General features: G+C 39.7%; 1 non-coding gene across 1 annotated transcript; it reads left to right on the forward strand.

Annotated features, from left to right (window-relative positions):
• The first annotated feature begins 13625 nt into the window (after window positions 1–13625).
• TRNAC-GCA lies at window positions 13626–13699 on the forward strand. Its single transcript has one exon. It is a non-coding gene; the product is annotated as a tRNA-Cys (tRNA).
• The last annotated feature ends 8019 nt before the right edge of the window (window positions 13700–21718 follow it).

Below are 21718 nucleotides of genomic sequence, written 5' to 3' on the forward strand. Positions count from 1 at the left end.
AATTGTACATAATTTTTATCAGCGTATCGCCACTACTCTAGAAATTTGATAGCTTATAGTTAGAGAGAGAATGAATTGCCACAGGAAAAAAGAAGGCATAGGTAGAAACAGAATAAAGGTAACTTTCTGCCCAAAAGGTAGAGCAGGATGAAATAATCTAATCTATAGAGCACACTTATTTTCTAAAATGGATTTGAATTTGCATCCACTCTAGTTACTGAGATCTCCTACTACTGCTTTGGACAAACAGTTAATAACCTGTTAACTGAAAGAGAAAGATACCATCACAGTGATTGATTTTAATATAAGAATAATGAAAAATTATGGAGATCTCTAGACATGATTATTTATAATGGTGTATGTCTGTAGCTTCCTTGCTTGTTTAGGAGGATTTTTTTTCTTTTCTCTTGCTTCATTTCGCTCCATGGACTATTCCTAGTTTTGTCATGTCTAAGCCCTCTTGAGACCACCAGCACAAATGTGTTCAGCAGAGCCCCTGTCATCAGCCCATCAGCCCTCTGTCCCATCCTCTGTGTCAAACCCCCTCCTCTCAGGCTTGTAATTCCCAGTTCAGAAAGAACTGGCTGGATGGTGAGTGTCTCTTGTGTCCTTCCACCACTTCAGCTGTGGGGTTGGGCTGTTGCCAGTCAACAAACAAGGTATCAGTCTCAGCTGTTTCAACCAAAGAGATTGATCCTTTTTAAATAAAATCTGTTGGAGTGAATAACAGGACTTTCAGGTGCTCTGACAGGGAAGGGTCATACTAGCAAAGAAATATCAGGCCACAATCAGAGAGAAATGTGTATTGGTAGCTCTAGACCACACCAATTACAGAAAGACAGCTAGGGGACAATTTTGGGCGAAAGGATGGCAATAAGGTTAATATTTTTTCTGGGGGGGTGGTGGGCAATGAGCCAACTGATTTTGTAGTATAATTATAATCATAATATTGTAGAACTGAAAAGATAGCCACAATAAGCAAAGTCAGGGTGTATTAAGTGACAGTCTGTGAACTGCCTTTACATTTAATGCAGAATTGTATAGATGTGTGCAAACATTTGTTTTTCTGGAGAAAGGAGTTATATTTCCATCAAACTTCCAAAGAGGTCAACAATCAAAGAAAAGGTTCAGAAGCTCTCACTGATCTAATCCAATGCCCTCATTTCATAGAACCCATCCAATCACAACTCGTCAAGTTGCTGTGCTAAAGCAGAGTTGCCAGGTGAGGGATTAGGAGAAATCGATCACAGGAAAGGAGCTTTCCTAATGAGACTTTCTAAATCCTTTAGCTTGCAAGGCTAAAAATACTGGAAAAGGACCAAAGAGGGGCTGCAACATGTAGAACAGTAAAGACACTGTTTTTCTGTTCTGAATATTTCAGGTATGATATTTTCCACAATAATTTTCTATGTTCAGGAGTACAATTTCTCCAGAGATAATTGCATCACTTACAATAGCAGAACCTGCACGTAGGAGGTGCTGACATCAGTTAGCAACCCATGCCTGAACTCTTGTGAATCTTCCTCTCACCAAGAATACACAGGTGACTCAAAACCCTGATCAGTCAATTCCTGGGTTCACTCAAGACCAATAAAAATCACCTTCGCGTTTTCTCTTTGCACTCCTGTGGACCACAGCCTGCCAGGCTCCTCTGTCCATGGGATTCTCCAGGGAAGAATACTGGGGTGGGTTGTTATATCCTCCTCCAGGGGATCTTCCCAACCCAGGGACTGAACTCTCATCTCTTAGGTCTCCTGCACTGGCAGCTGGATTCTTTACCACTCAGTTCAGTTCAGTCACTCAGTCGTGTCCAACTCTTTGCGACCCCATGAATTGCAGCACGCCAGGCCTCCCTGTCCATCACCAACTTCTGGAGTCTACCCAAATCCATGTCCATCGAGTTGGTGATGCCATCCAACCATCTTATCCTCTGTTGTCCCCTCTCCTCCTGCCCCCAGTCCTTCCCAGCATTAGGGTCTTTTCCAATGAGTCAACTCTTCGCATGAGGTGGCCAAAGTATTGGAATTTCAGCTTCAACATCAATCCTTCCAATGAACACCCAGGACTGATCTCCTTTAGGATGGACTGGTTGGATCTCCTTGCAGTCCAGGGGACTCTCAAGAGTCTTCTCCAACACCACAGTTCAAAAGCATCAATTTTTTGGTGCTCAGCTTTCTTACCGTCCAACTCTCACATCCGTACATAACTACTAGCACTTTACCACTAGCACCACCAATAAGTCAAACACAACTGAAGTGACTTAGCATGCACAACACTTTCTCAGCCATTTATTTCCAAGGTAGCATCTCTCCATCTTGTCATCATCAAGCATGTCTCTGTTTCTAAAAGCTTTTGTTTTATTTTATGATCTTTAAAAGTTTTATATAATTTTTAAACATTGCTCTTTTGTAGTTACTACAAAATATTGTCTATATTCCTCATGTTGTACACTATACCCTTGAGCTTATCTTATACCCAATGGTTTGTACCTCCCTCCCTGCAACTCCCATATTGTCCTTCCTCCCCCCTCCCCACTGGTAAGTGTTAATGTTAGTTGTTCAGTCATGTCTGACTCTTTACAACTGCATGGACTGTAGCCCGGCAGGTTCCTCTGTCCATGGAGTTCTCCAGGCAAGAATCCTGGAGTGGCTAGCCATTCCCTTTTCCAGGGAATCTTCCTGACTCAGGGATTGAACCTGGCTCTCCTGCATTGGCAGGCAGGTTCTTTACCATCTGAGCCACATGAGAAGCCCCCACTAGTAACCACTAGTTTATTCTCTATATCTGTGGGTCTGCTACTTTTTGTTATATTCAGTAGTGTATTGTATTTTTTAGATTCCACATATAAGTAATATCACATAGTTTTTGTCTGAAAGCTTTCATTTTAAAGTTCTCCTCCTGGCAACTACTTTATCTACCCATTATTCCCCTTTATCTGTTCATTTACAACTGTGACCTGTCTACTTCCCTGACCCTTTAATTTTCCCCACACTCTTCACCTCTGTTCCCCTGATTTATCTTTCTTCAACTCTCTTGTCCCATTGTTTTCCCATTCAACCACCAGACAGCATTCCTTGACTGATCGAGCTGCCCACCTTCTCTGTTTCTGTCTGAATCCTCTAGAGAATATAGGTGTGTATTCTATGTGCTGTATTCTATGTAGAATTATATATATAATTAATTATATACAATTCTCTCTAAATATATATATCCTCTATGTCTAAAGAATTATATATGATTATATAGAGAGACATCTATATTACATAGAATTATGTATCTCATATACTTTATATATATATAGAGAGAGAGACAGAGACAGAGAGAGATTGAGATTCACTTAAGGAATTAGCCTCTTGTAATTATGGAGGCTGAAAAGTCCAAGATCTGTAGTCCCAAGCCAGAGAGATCAGGAGAGTCAATAGTTCAAGCTTCAGTCTGAGTTCAAATTTAAAGGCAAGAGAAAACTGATATTCCAGCTTAAAGACAGTCAAGCAGAGAGAGAACTCTTTCTTACTAATCCTTTTATTCTATTCAGGCCTTCAATGAATTGGATGAGGCCCACCCATATAGTTTTATTTTTTAAAGTGTTTTGATAATTTTATTGAGTTATAATTGGTATACAATAAACTAGACATATTTTAAGTATACAGTTTGAAAAACTTTTACATATGTCTATACTCATGAAACTGTTGCCACAATCAAAATAATAAACACATCTGTCGCCTCCTAAGATTTCACTGTACTCCTTTGTAATCTCTCCTTCTAGCCCCTTCCTCCACTCCCTGTCAACTGCCATGCAACTAGTAATCTGCCTTCTGTCACTGTAGATTCGTTTGGATTTTGTAGAATTGTGAATAAATAAAACCATATAGCATACTCCTTTTTTCTTGGCTTTTTTTCAGTTATCATAATAATTATGATTCATCACCGTCATTTCATGTATCAACAGTGAATTCCTTTTTGTTGCTGAGTTGTATTCCATTGTGTAGATACACTACCATTTGTTTGGTCGGTCACCTAATGAACATCCAGGTTTGCAATTTGGGGTTATTACAAATAAATCTGCTATATATTACATTTGTGTATGTCTTTGTACAGACACATGTTTTCATTTTTCTTCAGTAAGTACCCAGAAATCAATGGCTGGGTCATATGGTAGGTGTATGCTTCTTTTTTAACCTTTTAATTTCATATTGGAGTATAGCCAGTTAACAGTGTTGTGATAGTTTCAAATGAACAGCAAAGGGGACTCAGCCATACATATATATATATTTCCATTCTCCCCCAAATTCTCCTCCTATCCAGGCTGCAACATAACATTGAGCAGAGTTCCCTGTGCTATACAGTAGGCCTCTATTGGTTATCCATTTTAAATATAGCTGTGTCAATCCCAAACTCCCTAACTATGTAGGTGTGTGCTTAATTTTTAAGGGACCACCAACTATTTCTTAGAGTAGATGTTCCATTCTACATTCCCACCAGCAGTGTATGTAGTGAGTGAGAACGCCAGTTACTCCACATTTTCTCCAACACTTCGTATGATCAGTCTATAATTCTAGTCATTCTAATGGGTATGTTGTGGTATCTCACTTGTAATTTTAATTTGTATTTTTTAATGGCTAGTGACATTGAGCACTTTTTCATGTGATTAATTGTCATCTGTATATCTTCTTTGCTGAAGTGACTTCTCAAATCTTTTGCCCATTTGAATATTTTGATACAACTGTTTCTTAATATCCTTTTTTTCCTTTTATGGTTTATATTTTTGGTGTTGTATTAATAAATCTCTGTCTAAAGTCACAAACATTTTCTTCTGGAAGTTTTACAGTTTTTAGCTTTATAGTTACATCTAAAATCCATTCAGAGTGTTTTTTTTTAATTTGGCATAAGGTATGAATCAAACTTTTTTTGCACATAGTTGTCCAGTTGTTACAGAATCATTTGTTGAAAAGACTGTCTTTGACTCCACTGAATTGCTTTTGTGTCTTTGTTGAAAATCAGTTGGCCATATATGTGTTCATCTGTATCTGACTTCTCTAATTTGTTCCATTGCTGTACTGATCTATCTTTATGCAAATATCTCACTGTCTTGATCACAGTATCTTTATAGTAAGTCTTGAGATCAGGTAGTGTTAGTCCAAAATTGAACACATTCTCTCTTTTAACTTACTCTTATACTTTTATTCTTTATCTCAATGAATGGTGGCATCCATTCATGCCAGAGCATCCTATTAGACTTCTTCCTCCACTCCTGCATTTTGTCAATTACCAGCACTTCTTTCCACCTCTCCTGTGGCTATTCTCAGCCACTATCATCTTTTCGTTAAATATTCAAACTCAGTCTTTCTGTGAGTGTGTCTGTCTCTCTCTTTCTCCAAATTTTAAAGTTCATAAAGACAGAAATCATATCTACCTTGTCACCATTGTATCCTAAGTCCCTTGCATGGGACTCAATAAACATAAATTCAATGAACAGGTTAATTAGTTAACTTATCACCTAGATTCTTCAACACATACAAACTGTCTTTTAATGGGTTTCCTCTAGTCTTGGCCCAAATAATCCATTCTCCACCATTCGCTGGAGTAATTTTTTAAGCAGCTGTGATAAAGTTCATTTCCTTGTAGACCTCTTCATTGGTCAATATCATTTCCAGGTTCCTTAACTTGATTCCCACCTCCCTCCCTAGCTTGGTCATACTTGGTTCTCTGGCCCCAACTCTCCTCAGACGCATCCCTAACGTTATGTTGTATGTTCTCTCTCACCTTTTGAACTTAGTGCGTGCTGTTTGCCTACTTGGCACAATGTTTTACCCTCCTCTTTCTTCTTCCCTTCTATCAGGCTACTTCCTGGTCATCTTTCATACTTAAGTTGTGATGTTATCCCTGACTTCAGCCCACATGGGTTCAATTTTTTTCCTATTTGTTCCCAGAGTACCAGGTATTTCCACTTATCACTACATGCCATAGTTATCCATACCCACATGAGGCTCTGTGAAAACAGGGAATGTGACTATTTTGTTGATCATGTATTCCCAGCATCTAGTATAGTACCTGGCACAAAGTGGGTGCTTGATAAATACTTGTTGAATAAATGTTGCATACCCTGACCTACATAATTTAAACTTGAGTGATGTTGGAAACAAGATTAACCTTGTTTCAAATGCATTGTTCCATACTAACAAATTTAAAACTCTTTTGAACAGTCAAACTTATTACCTTCAAGAAAGGTTTCATTTTGATATATATGGATGACTTTCAAAGAAATCAAAGTCTAAATCAGTGCTTCTTAAACTTAGTGTGCATGGAATCATTTGGAGAATTTGTTAGAAGTTTCAGATTCCTGAATCCTATTCCAAGAGTTTCCAGTTCAATATAACTTGAAATGGGACAAGGATACTATAAAATTTTTTTAATTAATTTATTTTTTATTGAAGGATAATTGCTTTACAGAATTTTGCTGTTTTCTGTCAAACCTCAACATGAATCAGCCATCAGTTCAGTTCAGTTCAGTCACTCAGTCATGTCCAACTCTGTGACCCCATGAACTGCAGCACGCAAGACCTCCCTGTCCATCACCAACTCCTGGAGTCAGCCATAGGTATACATATATCCCCTCCCTTTTGAAACTCCCTCCCATCTCCCTCCCCATCCCACCCCTCTAGGTTGATACAGAGCCCCTGTTTGAGTTTCCTGAGCCATACAGCAAATTCCTGTTGGTTATCTATTTCACATATGGTAATGTAAGTTTCCAAGTTACTCTTTCCATACATCTCATTCTCTCCTCCCCCTCCCCATGTCCTTAAGTCTATTCTCTATGTTTCTCCATTGTTGCCCTGTAAATAAATTCTTCAGTACCATTTTTCTAGATTCCATATATATGTGTTAGAAAACAGTATTTATATTTCTCTTTCTGACTCACTTCACTCTGTATGATAGGTTCTAGTTTCATCCACCTCATTAGAACTGACTCAAATGCGTTCCTTTTTATGGCTGAGTAATATTCCATTGTATGTGTGTATATATATATATACATATATATATATATATATATATATATATATATACAACAACTTCTTTATCCATTCATCTGTTGCTAGACATCTAGGTTGCTTCCATGTTCTAGCTATTGTAAATAGTGCTGCAGTGAACAATGGGATACATGTGTCTCTTTCAATTTTGGTTTCCTCAGCGTATATGCCTAGGAGTCGGATTGCTGGGTCATATGGTGCTTTTATTCCTAGTTTTTCAAGGAATATCCATACAATCTTCCATAGTGGCTATATCAATTTACTTTCTCACCAACAGTGCAAGAGTGTTCCCTTTTCTCCACACCCTTTCCAGCATTTATTGTTTGTAGACTTTTTGATGAGGGCCATTCTGACCTGTGTGAGGTGATATCTCATTGTGGTTTTGATTTGCATTTCTCTAATAATGAGCAATGTTGAGTATCTTTTCATGTGTTTGTTAGCCATCTGTATGTCTTCTTTGGAGAAATGTCTATTTAGGTCTTTTTCCCACTTTTTGGTTGGGTTGTTTGTTTTTCTGGCATTGAGTTGTATGAGTTGCTTATATATTTTGGAAATTAATCCTTTGTCAGTTGTCTCATTTGCTTTCATTTTCTCCCATGCTGAGGGTTTTCTTTTCACCTTGCTTATAGTTTCCTTTGCTGTGCAAAAGCTTTTAAGTTTAATCAGGCCCACTTGTTTATTTTTGTTTTTATTTCCATTACTCTAGCAGGTGGGTCATAGAGGATCTTGCTTTAATTTATGTCATCGAGTGTTCTGCCTATGTTTTCCTCTAAGAGTTTTATAGTTTCTGGTCTTGCATGTAGGTCTTTAATCCATTTTGTGTTTATCTTTGTGTATGGTGTTAGGAAGTGTTCTAATTTCATTCTTTTACATGTAGGTGTCCAGTTTTCCCAGCACCATTTACTGAAGAGGCTGTCTTTGCCCCATTGTATATTCTTGCCTCCTTTGTCAAAAATAAGGTACCCATAGGTGCATGGATTTATTTCTGGGCTTTCTTTCTTGTTCCATTGGTCTATATTTCTGTTTTTGTGCCAGTACAATACTGTCTTGATGACTGTAGCTTTGTAGTATAATCTGAAGTCAGGAAGCTTGATTCCTCCAGCTCCATTCTTCTTTCTCAAGATTGCTTTGGCTATTCAGGGTTTTTTGTGTTTCCATTTGAATTGTGAAATTTTTTTTTCTAGTTCTGTGAAAAATGCCATTGGTAATTTGATAGGGATGGCATTGAATCTGTAGATTGCATCTAGTAATATAGTCATTTTCACAATATTGATTCTTCCTACTCAGGAACATGGAATATCTCTCCATCTGTTTATGTCATCTTTGATTTCTTTCATTAGCATCTTATAATTTTCTGTGTACAGTTCTTTTGTCTCCTTAGGTAAGTTTATTCCTAGGTATTTAATTCTTTTTGTTGCAATGGTGAATGGGATTGCTTCCTTAATTGTTCTTTCTGAGTTTTCATTGTTAGTATATAGAAATGCAAGTGATTTCTGTGTACTGATTTTGTATCCTGCAACTTTGCTAAATTCACTGATTAGCTCTAGTAATTTTCTGATACTATCTTTAGGGTTTTCTATGTACAGTGTCATGTCATCTGCAAACAGTGAGAGTTTTACTTCTTCTTTTCTGATCTGGATTCTTTTTATTTCTTTTTCTTCCCTGATTGCTGTAGCTAGGACTTCCAGAAAGATGTTGAATAATAGTGGCAAAAGTGGACACCCTTGTCTTGTAAGGATCCTATAATTTTAATAAGTATTGTATTAATCAAGGTAGCCTATCTGCCATAACAAATAACCTCCAAACCTCAGATGGTTAACTCGATAAAAGATTTGTTTCTTGTTCATATCCCAAATCCAAATGGATTAGCAGATTTCCACACAGAGTTTCAGGAATCCAGACTACATACATTTTGTGGTTCTGTCACCTTCCACTCTGGAAAACCCTGTATCCAGCAAAGAAATGAAGGAAGATGGAGAATGTGGTGTATATAGTACATGAGAGGTTTGAGAATTTTACAGGCTGTCATAGCAGTGACCATGTAAGTCCAGGGCTAAATTCAATCCAGCGGTCTCCCCTAACTGTACATTGAGAATGTGAATGTGGTCTCGTAGTATGTTTATGTAGAAAAGGAAGGGCATGGATATTAGTAAGCACTAGCATTCTATCTCTGGTTCCCTTTGCTTCAGATGCACTATTCTCTGAGTAATAGTCGGGAAAAACCCAGCTAGGTGGCAAAACTCAGTTCATTTCTTAGGAATTCTAACCATGATCATTCACAGCATAGTGTGTTTTCCCAAGACTTGATTTTTTAATATCTTGGTAATTTCTCTTTAATTCTTGTTTAAAGTCATATAATATGTCAGAGGGATCAGATCCATAATTTTATTGACTTAGAGCAAATAGTTGTTTTGTAGCTTCTGTCAACTACTGACTGTTTGTTAAAAGAATTGTTTCAATGACTCCTCCTTTCTCACAGCTTCTGTTGAAGCAGTTCCTTATAAGTTTCAGCTCTTCACATCAATTCTTTTCATGGAGCAGGGAAAGGAGGTGATTGCAACCAGATAAGGCATTTTAGCACTTCAGAAAAAAAACTTTTAGTAATTAATTCTATTTCTAAATTTCTCTTTGCTTGAGTACCTTTACATCTTTGCATTTTATTTTCTTTTATGTGAGACCTCACTCCATGTTATAACTGTGTGATTGATATTTTATTTTGCACATAAATGATTTTCCTTAGTAACTTCTTAGCAACTGACAACTTTCAGAAACTGCCTTCTTAAGTGAACTGCTTTCTGAGGAAGATTGCATAAGAAAGTAGTTTGTAAAGATTATATGTTGTAAAAGTCCTAATAAAAATGATTGTGTGCAAATATTTTTGCCTTTAGAATTCACATGTGGAAGAGCATTTTAACATCAAAAAATGCAAATGGCTTAAATGGGATTTTAAACTTTCTTCATGATTCAAGGACTGCAAAAATTATTTGCATGATTTGATGAGGGGCAGGGTGGCAAAGAAATTATTACTTCAACTCAAAACATATGGAGTCCATCTTCACCTTCATTTTCTGCCTTGTGGAAAGACAGCTATAGACTACGTCTAGGGAATAATCATTCTGAGATCCCAAGAGATCATTGAGGGCAAAAGGGAGAAAAGTGGAAAGCTTCTAGATGAGTTTCATCAACTCATTGTGTGGTCAGATTCTTAAATTCCCCTTTTTCTTTTTTTTTAAATTGAAATACATAGCTTCCCAGGTGGCTCAGTGGTAAAGAATCTGCTTGCAATGCAGGAGACGCAGGTTTGATCCCTGGGTCAGGATGATTCCCTGGAGGAGGAAATGGTAACCCACTCCAGTATTCTTGCCTGGAGAATCCCTTGGATGAAGGAGGCTGCTGGGCTACAGTCCATGGGGTCACAAAGAGTCAGACATGACTGAGCATGAGCAAACACAAAACATAGTTGATTTACAATGCTTTGGGTATTCAGCAAACTGATCCAGTTACAGATTTATATTCTTTTTCAGATTCTCTTCCCCTATTAGTTATTACAAGGTATTGAATATAGGTCCCTATACTCTACAACAGGTCCTTGTTATCTGTTTTATATATAGCAGTGTATATCCCAAATTCCCAATTTACCTCTCCCCGCCAAAAAAATTTCTTTTTCTAATCTTGGGTAACTTGGACTGCATCACTCCCCAACTCCCTGACTCAGTTTTCCCACCTTGCAAGCCAGAATATCCTTCATTAATTTACAAACTTGAGAATCAAAGATAGAGGAATTGCACCAAATCTGAAAATCACTTTGAATTCTGTCTTTAAAATATAATGAAATGAAAGACTGATGAAAATAGTGTTGGCCAAATGGGGTTCTGTCTCCATTTATTAAAATCATTCTGACTCTCAGACCTTTCTCAAATGGCCAGGGAGAAGCGTGGAGAAGAGGCTCAGCCCCCTTCCAAACAAGCAAATGTTAGCTCTTCTAATGCAATCTAAAGTTCAGAGGATAAGCAGGTGGGACACATCTGGGACTCGGTGGCAAAGGCTCTGTACACATTTCTTGGAATGAAATTCCCTTAAGCCCTGGAGAGGGCCAAGAGCCTGGTGAGGTATGGCCTTTCTCTCCCACTGCTGGGCTTCCTTTCTTACTACTGCTCTAAATGTTGCAGAAGAAGGTTTTGGTAGTGTTTCAGGTTAATATTTCCTACTCTTTGGGCCTGGGTGCTGGTGGGGGGTGGTGGTGGGAGGTGTGGTTGGTGTTCCAATTCTAGCTGTGTAGAGTGGCTTCTGGAGAGAGTTCATCAGGATGGTGGAAGTGGCCCTGACCTAGGAGGTCCTACTCCCTTATCCTTGGCTTCCCTGATGGCTCAGCAGGTAAAGAATCTGCCTTCAATACAGGAGACACAGGAGATGTGGGTTTGATCCCTGGGTCAGGAAGATCCCCTGGAGAAGGAAATGGCAACCCACTCCAGTATTCTTGCCTGAAAGATCCCATGGACAGGAGCCTGGTGAACAGTAGTAGTCCATGAGGTCACTAAGAGTTGGACATGACTTAGCACACATACTGACTGACTGACCCCCTTGTCCACCACTGAGATCCTGAGGTCTTGGAATTTACCTTCTTTCTGCCTTAGTTGGTGCTGTCAGCACTATGGTTGTGCAAAGGGGTGGCCAGGGGATAACAAATTATTTTACGGGAAGAATTTCCCTATGGCTTATATGCCTGGCCATTCATCTCTCTATGTTTAGATTACTTTTATATCAATAGAAAAGATTAGGATTACTTTTATGTCAAATATAAAAAGAGGCTAATACTAATGCAGTATCTCATATTAACTTGAGGGCTTATTTAACAGTTGCTAATAAAAGTTCATTGGAATTAGCATAATTATAGCCTCTCTTAAAATCTGTTCAGTTGAATTTTTTTTTAATATTCTTTTACATGATTTTGGGAGGCTGAAAGCAATACAAATTTATTATAATTCAATTCTGGAGATCAGAAATCCAAAATGGGTCTGGGCTAAAAAAAATTCAAGTGTCAACAGGGCTGCATTCCTTTCTTGGAGGCTCTAAGAGAGAATCTATTTCCTGGCCTGTTCCAGCTTCTACAGGCTACTGTATCTCTCAGCTCATGACCCCTTGTTCCATCTTCAAAGTCAGCAAGGATGGGTCAAGTACTTCAACACTGCCATTTCTCTTGGTCTTTTGCCTTCTCTTCTATTTTTAAGACTTGTGATTACAAGTCTGATGATTACAGTCAGCACACCCAGAAATCTACTTATGTTTTTCTTTTTGCATTAAAATGTTTAATTATTATAAAATACACATAGCATAAAATATACCATCTTAACTATTTTTAAGTGTCTAGTTCATTAGTGTTAAGTATAGTCACATTGTTGAGCCTCTTTCTGTGTTAAAAAGGAAATTCAATTACCCTAAAATACAACTTGGATATTTAGAAGACCCTTATAATAATTCTTGGCTTAAGAAGGAAATCAATGCCAAAATTACAAAAGATTGACAAATGAATGGGCACAGCAGCCCTATATATCAAAACCTGTGAAGTATCACCAAAGAAACTTTATAGCCTTGAAAGCCTTGAATATACTTATTAAAAAATAAAAAAGACTAAAAATAAATGAACTAGTAATTCATCACAAGAATGTTTCAAAAAACCACAGAAGTAAACGGGAAGTATTATAAAAATTAAAGCAGAAATTGATGAAACAATATAAATATGGTGGATTTGATCAATATAAACAAAAGTGGATTGTTTTTTAAAGAACAGTAAAATAAACCTCTTTGGCAATTCTTAACAAAGATAAATGAGAAAGAATAAAAATAATAAACCTTAGAAAAAAGAATGCAAATACACTAAACCTCTGGCAGTAGTTTTTTAATTATAAAATATGTAAATTTCATGCCATTATGTTTGAAAATATAGGTGAAATGGATGGTTTTCTAGAAAAAAGTAAATTTATATATTAGTTTAAGGAGAAATAAGAGATAGAGAACTGAACAATTCAGTAACTATAAAAGTAAGTGAATAAGTAATCAAAGATCTATCCTTTAAAAGGATCAGTTCCAGACCATTTAGAGACAAGTTCTACCAAACTTTGAAGAAAGATAACTGTTTTTTTAAATTTATTTTATTGAGGTATAGTTGATTTACATTGTTGTGTTCCTTTCTGCTATACAGCAAAGTGATTCAGTTATACATAAATACACATACCTTCTTTTTCATATTCTTTTCCATTATGGTTTATCACAGGAACTCCATAGGTCCTTGTGCTATGGAGTAAGGCCTAGTTGTTTATTCATTCTCTGTATAATAGTTGCATCTACTAATCACAAACTCCCAATCCACCCTTCTCTCACCCTTCATCCATCTGGGCAACCACAAATTTGTTCTGTATGTCTATGAGCCTGTTTCTGTTTCACAGATTAGTTCATTTGTATCACATTTTTGATTCCACATATAAGTGATATCATATGATATTTATCTTTCTTTTTCTGACTGACTTCACTTATGATCATCTCTGGTTTCACCCATATTGCTGCAAATGGCATTATTTCATTCTTTTTTATGACTGAGTTTCCCTGGTGGCTCAGACGGTAAAAGCGTCTGCCTGCAAAGTAGGAGACCCAGGTTCGATCCCTGAGTCAGGAAGATCCCCTGGAGAAGGAAGTGGCAACCCACTCCAGTACTCTTGCCTGGAAAATTCCATGGATGGAGGAGCCTGGTGGGTTACAGTCCTTGGAGTTGCAAATAGTTGGACAAGGCTGAGAGACTGAGCGATTTCACTTTCACTTTTCATGACTGAGTAGCATTCCATTGTATATATACACCACATCTTCTTTATCCATTCATCTGTGGATGGACATTTAAGTTGTTTCATGTCTTGGCTACTGTAAACAGTTCGGCCAAACATGGCATGCATGTATCTTTTTGAATTATAGTTTTGTCCAGATATGTACCGAGGTGTGGGATTGCTGGAGTATATGGCAACTGTATTTTTAGTTTTTTTAAGGAACCTCTATCCTGTTTTCCATAGTGGCTGCACCAATTTACATTTCTAGCAACAATGTAGGAGTGTTCCTTTTTCTCCACATCCTCTCCAGCATTTGAAAGGGAAAGTGAAAGTAGCTCAGCCGTGTCCGACTCTTTGCCAACCCATGGACTATACAGTCCATGGAATTTTCTAGGCCAGAATACTAGAGTGGGTAGCCTTTCCCTTCTCCAGGGGATCTTCCCAACCCAGGGATCGAACCCAGGTCTCCTGCATTGCAGGTGGATTCTTTACCAGCTGAGCCACAAGGGAAGTCTCCAGCATTTATTACAATACAAATAGTGTTGGTGGTTGAATAGTATATGGTTGTTTGGAATACTATCAATTTAACACTAATACCCTTTAGGTTGTCATCAACCTTTTGCTGTTTCAAGCAACATTATTACAAGTATCCTTGAATATGTGCAAATATACAGTATAAGTTACTTTAAGTAGAATTTCCGGGTCATGAGCTCTGTGCATTTTAAGTTGCTAGAAACCTCCTTTTCTTCCCAACAGTTACATATAAAATCTGTTTTCAGAATAATGTGTATATAAATATTGTTCTCTGCTGAGCCAACAGTTGTGCCAAAATTAAATTTATTTTCTTGGGCAAATTTTTGCTTTACTTAGAGTTAAAAATACACTCATTTTTCATTTGCTTAATATTCTTTGAAGGTAGAGTTAAGCTTTCCTGTACACTCACAGAGAAATGGAAAATGCCACTGCAAAGAATTTTCTTCAGAGTCAAACTTGTCAAGAAATTGATCCATTCTAATTTTTATTTCCTGGAAATATTCTTCTTGGTACCGCTTCCCTCCTGCTCCGATTGGGACCCTCTCTGGCTTAATTTCTCCAGATAATAAATTTCTTATCTCCTGCAGGAGTGGGTGAGAGTAAGTGCCCTGGATTTGAAGTAGAAGTGGGGACAGAAGTGAAGAAGATGTGTGTTCCTAGATAGCCTGCAACACCATCTTCTCTGTGTTAATCCCTTTGCCTCACCCCTGCTTCCAAAGAGCCTGGTGCTTCTAATTCTTGAGTTTCCTATGCTTACAAAATAATTTCTCATTCCTTATGCAATTTTCCATCTTGACGGGGTATGATGTGAGGTTATACAGGACAAGAGGGAATTTATGCTTCTGTTCACAGCTCTCATTCTTGTTTTGGGGGTGATTTTGGAGAGGAGAAAGGAGGTATATTTATTTAAGGCCCCAAGATGAAACATGGCATACTAAACATTATAGTTTGGAGAACATTTGGTGTAGATATATAGGCTATTTACCAAGGTATGAATTAGATGTGTGAACCACGGGGTATTCAAGACGCCAGAGGCTATAGCAGAGCTGTTATCACTCCAGCTCCCGGCCTAAGAGGGAATATAGGGAAGGTAGCTAGGATCCAGAACGGAGAGTTAAACATGCTAGCGTGAATTTCCTGGGTGGTCCAGTAGTTAAGAATCTGCCTTGCCATGCAAGAGACACTTGTTGGATCCCTGGTCTGCGAAGATCCCACATGCAGCAGGGGCAACTGAGTCCAAGGGCTGCAACTAGTGAGGCCATGCTCTGGAGCCCCACTACTGAACCCGTGTGCCCTAAAGCCTGTCCTCCATCACAAGAGAAGCCACCACAGTGAGAAGCCTGCTCTAGGGAGTAGCCCCCGCTCACTGCAACTAGAGTAACAAAGACCTGCTGCTGCTGCCAAGTCGCTTCAGTCGTGTCTGACTCTGTGAGACCCCATAGACAGCAGCCCACCAGGCTCCTCCATCCCAGGGATTCTCCAGGCAAGAACACTGGAGTGGGTTGCCATTTCCTTCTCCAATGTGTGAAAGTGAAATGTGAAAGTGAAGTCGTTCAGTCGTGTCCGACTCTTCGGGACCCCATGGACTGCAGCCTGCCAGGCTCCTAGGACAACCTAAAAGAAAAAGAAAGGCTGGTGAAGACAATTTCATGTGCCTGATGCACATAAGGCCAAACAAACGTAAATGGCAGAATTTGGAGCAGAGAAATTTTTATCATGGGGCCAAGCAAGAAGACAGGTGGTTCATGTACCTACCCCCCAAACCTCACACTCCCCCAAGGATTTCCCAGGTGAGGGAAGCAGGTTGCAAGGTATGTGACTGGTTCCTGCACAATTCTTTGATTGGTTGATGGTGAAGTAACAGGGTGGTGTCACAAGAGTTAATATTATCAATTCTTAGGGTTTGATTCCTGGGTTAGGAAGATCCCCTGGAGGAGGGCATGGCAACCCACTCCAGTGTTCTTGCCTGGAGAATTCCATGGGCAGAGGAGCCTGGTGGGCTACAGTCCATAGGGTTACAAGAGTCGGACAGGACTGAAGCGACTAATGCACACTCCAGGAGGTCTGGAGGCTCTGTGCTCACGGTCACCAAGTAGTTAATATCTTCCATTTGCTGCAGGGTTTTCACATCTGTGAAACAACTCAGGAAATGTGCATTAGTTCCTGTTATCTAGGCTCTTTAGAGAGGAGCTAAAGCAAAGTATGAGGGAAGGGCCTGCCCTGGGAAGGCCCCACAGGGTCTTGCTCAGTTACAGAGGAAGCCACCCTAAGAGACGAAGCAGTGGCCTTTGGCTGAGGTCACTGCATAAACAGGCAAGCAAAGGCCCTTGTTCAGCTTTCCTCCCTCTCATCTCCTGGGCGTGGAGGAAGGGCGCTCCCCTCGGGTGGAGCTCAGCCAGGAGCCAGGGGTCAGTGAGTCCACACTGAGGGCTGCATATGTGCATATCAAGCGCCTTGAGGCAGAAAGGAGGGTAGAGAGAGGAGGAGAGGGCCCGGAGGGGCAAACAAGTCATTTGGCACAGGGGTAAGAATGCCTTCTGCAACTATTTTAAAACTTTGCAAGTTTGATCTCTTGGCTTTAAAGGTTATCTTTGTTTTTTGACCCCTAAATTGACGTTACACGGCCTAAATTTGTATCTCAAATGTCAGACTTTAAAATCTAGCTCCAGCTGCCTATTTAACAACTTCACTTGTATGTCTAACTGACTGACATCTCAAACATAACATTTTAGAAACAGAATTCCTGATTTTCACCTCCAGATGTGGGCCTCTCCAGTCTTTCTCGAATTAGCACTGCCAGTCTCCTAATTGTTCATGTCAAAAACCTGAGCTACCATTGACTTTTCTCTTCTTCTCACTCTTTACTTACAATACTTTTGATTCAAAACATCTTGAATCACACCGCTTCTCTCAATATCTGCTGCCCTCCCCCTAACCTGGGCCCCCATCATCTACTGCCCCAGTTACTCATTTAATGCCCCCCTTTTTTTGGGGGGCCACACTGCATGGCATGTGGGACCTTAGCTTCCCCCATGCAGGGATCAAACCCACACCTCCTCCTGCATTGGAAGCATGGAGTCTCAACCACTGGACCACTAGGGAAGTCCCCCAGTTATTTTAAATAGCTTCTAATTGGTTTCCCTGTATAACTATTGTTCTATGATTTATCCTTCACACAGCAGCCAGAGAAATTTTAACTGAAAACATAAAGCTAGATAACAATCCCATGGTGAAAATGCTTTCCAGTAACTCAAGAGTAACTCTTGAGTAAAATTCTTGATTTCAAGAATGAAATTATAACTGCTGATCATGTTTTACAGGCTTTGGTCTGCCTCTCCAAATTCTTATGTTCATTCAAATGCGGACTTACACTTCACGCTATTTTTGTAATTGACCTCTGAGAACAGCCCTCAAACAGTGACTGTTGGGAGTTCAGTTCAGTTGCTCAGTTGTGTCCGACTGTTTGCAACCCTGTGGACTGCAGCACGCCAGGCTTTCCTGTCCATCATCAACAGCCAGAGCTTGCTCAAGCTCATGTCCATCAAGTCAGTGATGCCATCCAGCCATCTCATCCTCTGTCATCCCCTTGTCCTTCCACCTTCAATCTTTCCCAGCATCAGGGTCTTTTCCAGTGAGTCAGTTCTTCGCATCAGGTGGCCAAAGTATTGGGTGACTGTAGGGAACTGGTGCATAAATACTGGAGAAAAGCAGACTATCCAGTCCAGGACATGACTGTGTGATTTCAGGACAGGCCACAGCAAAATATACTGCACTGGTATATTGATTTTTTTTTAGTTGTAGGTACTTGAAAAATAGCAAATGCAAGGAGAGGTGTCTCCAAACTTTGCTTATCTGCCTAAAGAAAATGTCACTTATCTGCCTAAAGACAGATCCTCCAAAAGAAACTCAAGTGTCATGAATTCCTTCCCCAAGCATCTTATCAACTGGGGAAGACTGACTCATCTCAGGAGATGAAGCTAGAAGTCAACACCACCTGCAGACAAATGTGTCATAAACTATCACACATAGTCTTCTAAGGATCCTCTTACCTTTCCTAAAAATCATTTACCCTCCTCTTGCCCTATTAAGATGGTATTCAAGCCCAATTCTAAGACACTTGGAGAGGTAATCATTTTTTCCCCAGTGTCTCTTGTGCATGTAGGAGGTGTAAGGTTAATGAATTTCTGTTTGTTTTTCTCTTGCTCATCTGTCTTGTATTAGTGAGGTCTCAGCTAAGAACTCAACATGGTAGAGGGAAAAATTATTTTTTCTCCCCTTCAATTTCCCATCTCCTTCAACCCCAGGCTTGGATGATGCAGATTTGTGCTCTGGGCCAGCAGTCCCCAACCTCTTTTGGCATCAGGGACTGATTTCGTGGAAGACAATTTTTCCACAGATGGGGAGGGCAGTAGTTTTAAGGATGATTCAAGCACATTACATTTATTGTGCACTTTATTTCTGTTATTATTACAGAAGTTCCATCTCAGATCATCTGGCATTAGATCCCGGAGGTTAGGGACCTCTGTTCTATGCCATTTACCAGAGCTTCTTATGGGATTACTCTTCAGTATCTCAAGTGGGAGTCTCCCTGGTAATGCCCCTTCATTGGCTGATTTCCCGTCCCTGTCTCAGCTCCCTGCTCCCTTAAGGAGTCTGCTTCTCCAGAATAAATTAACTGCTCTTGAATATTTGTCTAAGGGACTTCTTACAATTAAATTCAAAAGTGAGGAAGTACCAAGGATAATACTGAACTGAGAGGGATATTATATCTCATTCTCCTGCCCACCTGCCCTCCCACCCCTCCTCCCACAGTACTTTAGTATGATTCCTAAGATTGAAAATGAAATAGGTCTAGCCATCAAACCTGGGTTATACAAATGAGGGCAAAGCATCCGGGTTCTTACACAGCTAGATGGCCCAATTCTAAAAGACACAACTCTGACTATCGTTTCAGCCCATCTGATCACTGTGTTCAGTGGACATTTGAACTAATTGGTCTTAATTGTTGGGCTGGTTGCATCCAGTTGTCCTCCACTTTTGCAGTTAAATTGATTAACTCATTCTTTCACTGATCTGTAAAATTTCAACTTATCAGCAGTTATACAAAGTAGGTTAATGCCTTGTTTTATTTGAGCTTAAAACATTTTAATCCACATTGGGCTCAGTAACACTGGCTAATAACTTGATAACACCATATTTAATGCTAACGTCCAGGCATTGAAAGAATTAAGGGAAAAAATAAAAGCAATATAAAAAACATAAAAAGATTGAACATCTGTTAGACAAAAGTTATTGTCTAAAGGGTACAAATTTCTGTTTGGGATGATGAAAACTTTCTGAAAATGGATAATGGTAATGCTTGCTCAACATTGCGGAAATACTTAGTGCTATTTAATTGTACAAGTGAAAATGGCTAAAGTGGTCAATTTTGTGTTGTGTATATTTTAACATAGTAAAAATAAAACCACCCACAACTTTTAGGTTCCAAAGTCCTTGTCCTGCCACTCTTTTGTACAAGAACCTTTCATTATCCAGGAGACCATTCCCATTGTTCAATGCCCCTCTGCCATGCTTCTCTCCTTGTTTCTTTAACCACTTGTTTAGATTCTTGAGTGAGTGAGTGAGTGAGTGAGTGAAGTCACTCAGTCGTGTCTGACTCTTTGCGACCACGTGGACTGTAGCCCACCAGGCTCCTCCATCCATGGGATTCTCCAGGCAAAAATACTGGAGTGGGTTGCCATTTCCTTCTCCAGGGGATCTTCCTGACCCAGGGATCAAACCCAGGTCTCCTGCATTGCAGGCAGACGCTTTAACCTTTGAGCCACCAGGGAAGCCTGATTGCCCAATCTTAAATCACTCCTGTCAGTCTCAGAATAGGGCACTGAAATGAGCTCAAGGTCAAAATTCAGATACAGTCTGTCAACTCCCTGTGAAGTGAGAGCCTTAGGTCCTCACCATGTCAGACTTGGTGTCTAGTCTTTTCTCACCCTAGACCTTTAGAATAGGCATGTGCAATCTGAAGGCTGCCATGCTGTCCTTCAGAACCACTGAGGTACCAGCCCCTCACTTGATCCCACCTCCTACCACCTCCATCTTGGTTTGTTGCTTCTGCCTTGGTTCTTTAACTCCTGTGTGCATTAGTCACTCAGTTGTGTCCGACTCTTTGCAACCCCATGCACTGTGGCCTGCCAGGCTCCTCTGCCCATGAAATTCTCCAGGCAAGAATACTGGAGTGGGTTGCCATTTCCTTCTCCAGAGGATCTTCCCAACCCAGGGATCGAACCCAGGTCTCCTGCATTGCAGGCAGATGCTTTACCGTCTGAGCTACTAGGAAAGCCCTCTTTAACTCCCATCTCATCCCAACCAATTGACAGCTAATCCTCCCTACCACATGCTCAGACCAATGGGTACCCACCCCCATTACCTTGTAAACACAGCATGGATAGTGCAATGTGGTGGTGTACTCTGATCTGGGAGGTGTTGGGAAGTGTTCAACAGTGGTTCTCCAGGCAAAACAAAATAACATGCAAAGAAACAGCAACCACTTGATCTTTGTACCATTTGCTGATTTCTGCAGTAAAATACCACTACCATGGCCAATTTCAAACAATCCAGGTGATGTCACTGAATGTGGAGTAGGGAAGAAATGCAGAGTAGCATATCATTGTATTTCTGCCTGCGCCAGCCAGCCTCCAAGATAACCCCGCTGGTATTCACATCCAATGTTTATTCTTCTCCCACATTGTCCCAGAGTTGGTTTGTGTAACCAATAAATTACAGCACATGGTATGTTACTCCCAGGGTTAGGCTATAAAAGACACTACAGCTTCTCATTCTCTCTCTCTCTTCCTCTTACTGCCCCCCTTTTCCTCCCTCTTGCTGTCTCATCACTCACTTTGAGGCTAGCTGTCCTGTTGTAAGCAGCCTGATTAAGAAGCTCATGTAGCAGGAACTGAGGCCTCCAGCCAAAAGTCATGTGAGTTAACATTCTTAGAAGCAAATCTCCCAGCTCTAGTTAGGCCAGGAGATGGCTGCAGCCCCAAAGGTCATCTTGCCTGTAGTCTCGTGAAAAACCCTGAGCCAGAAATGCCCATCTAAGCTGCTCTCAGATTCCTAACTTAGAATCCTGGTAAGCTAATAGTAGATAATTAATACACCACTATACAGATGAAATAGATGTATATAACTTCAAGAGCATAGATGATGGTAAAATAATAGTAGTAAGATAATTAGGAAGTGTTAAGTTTTGATATTTTATTGACTTTTGTTTTTAACATAATTCATGTCACTGTAAATTTTATATAATCAAAATTTTAATAATTGTATTTAATAGATAGCATAAAA

The sequence above is a fragment of the Cervus canadensis genome, chromosome 3 (assembly GCF_019320065.1).
Source record: "Cervus canadensis isolate Bull #8, Minnesota chromosome 3, ASM1932006v1, whole genome shotgun sequence".
NCBI classification, from domain to species: Eukaryota; Metazoa; Chordata; class Mammalia; order Artiodactyla; family Cervidae; genus Cervus; species Cervus canadensis.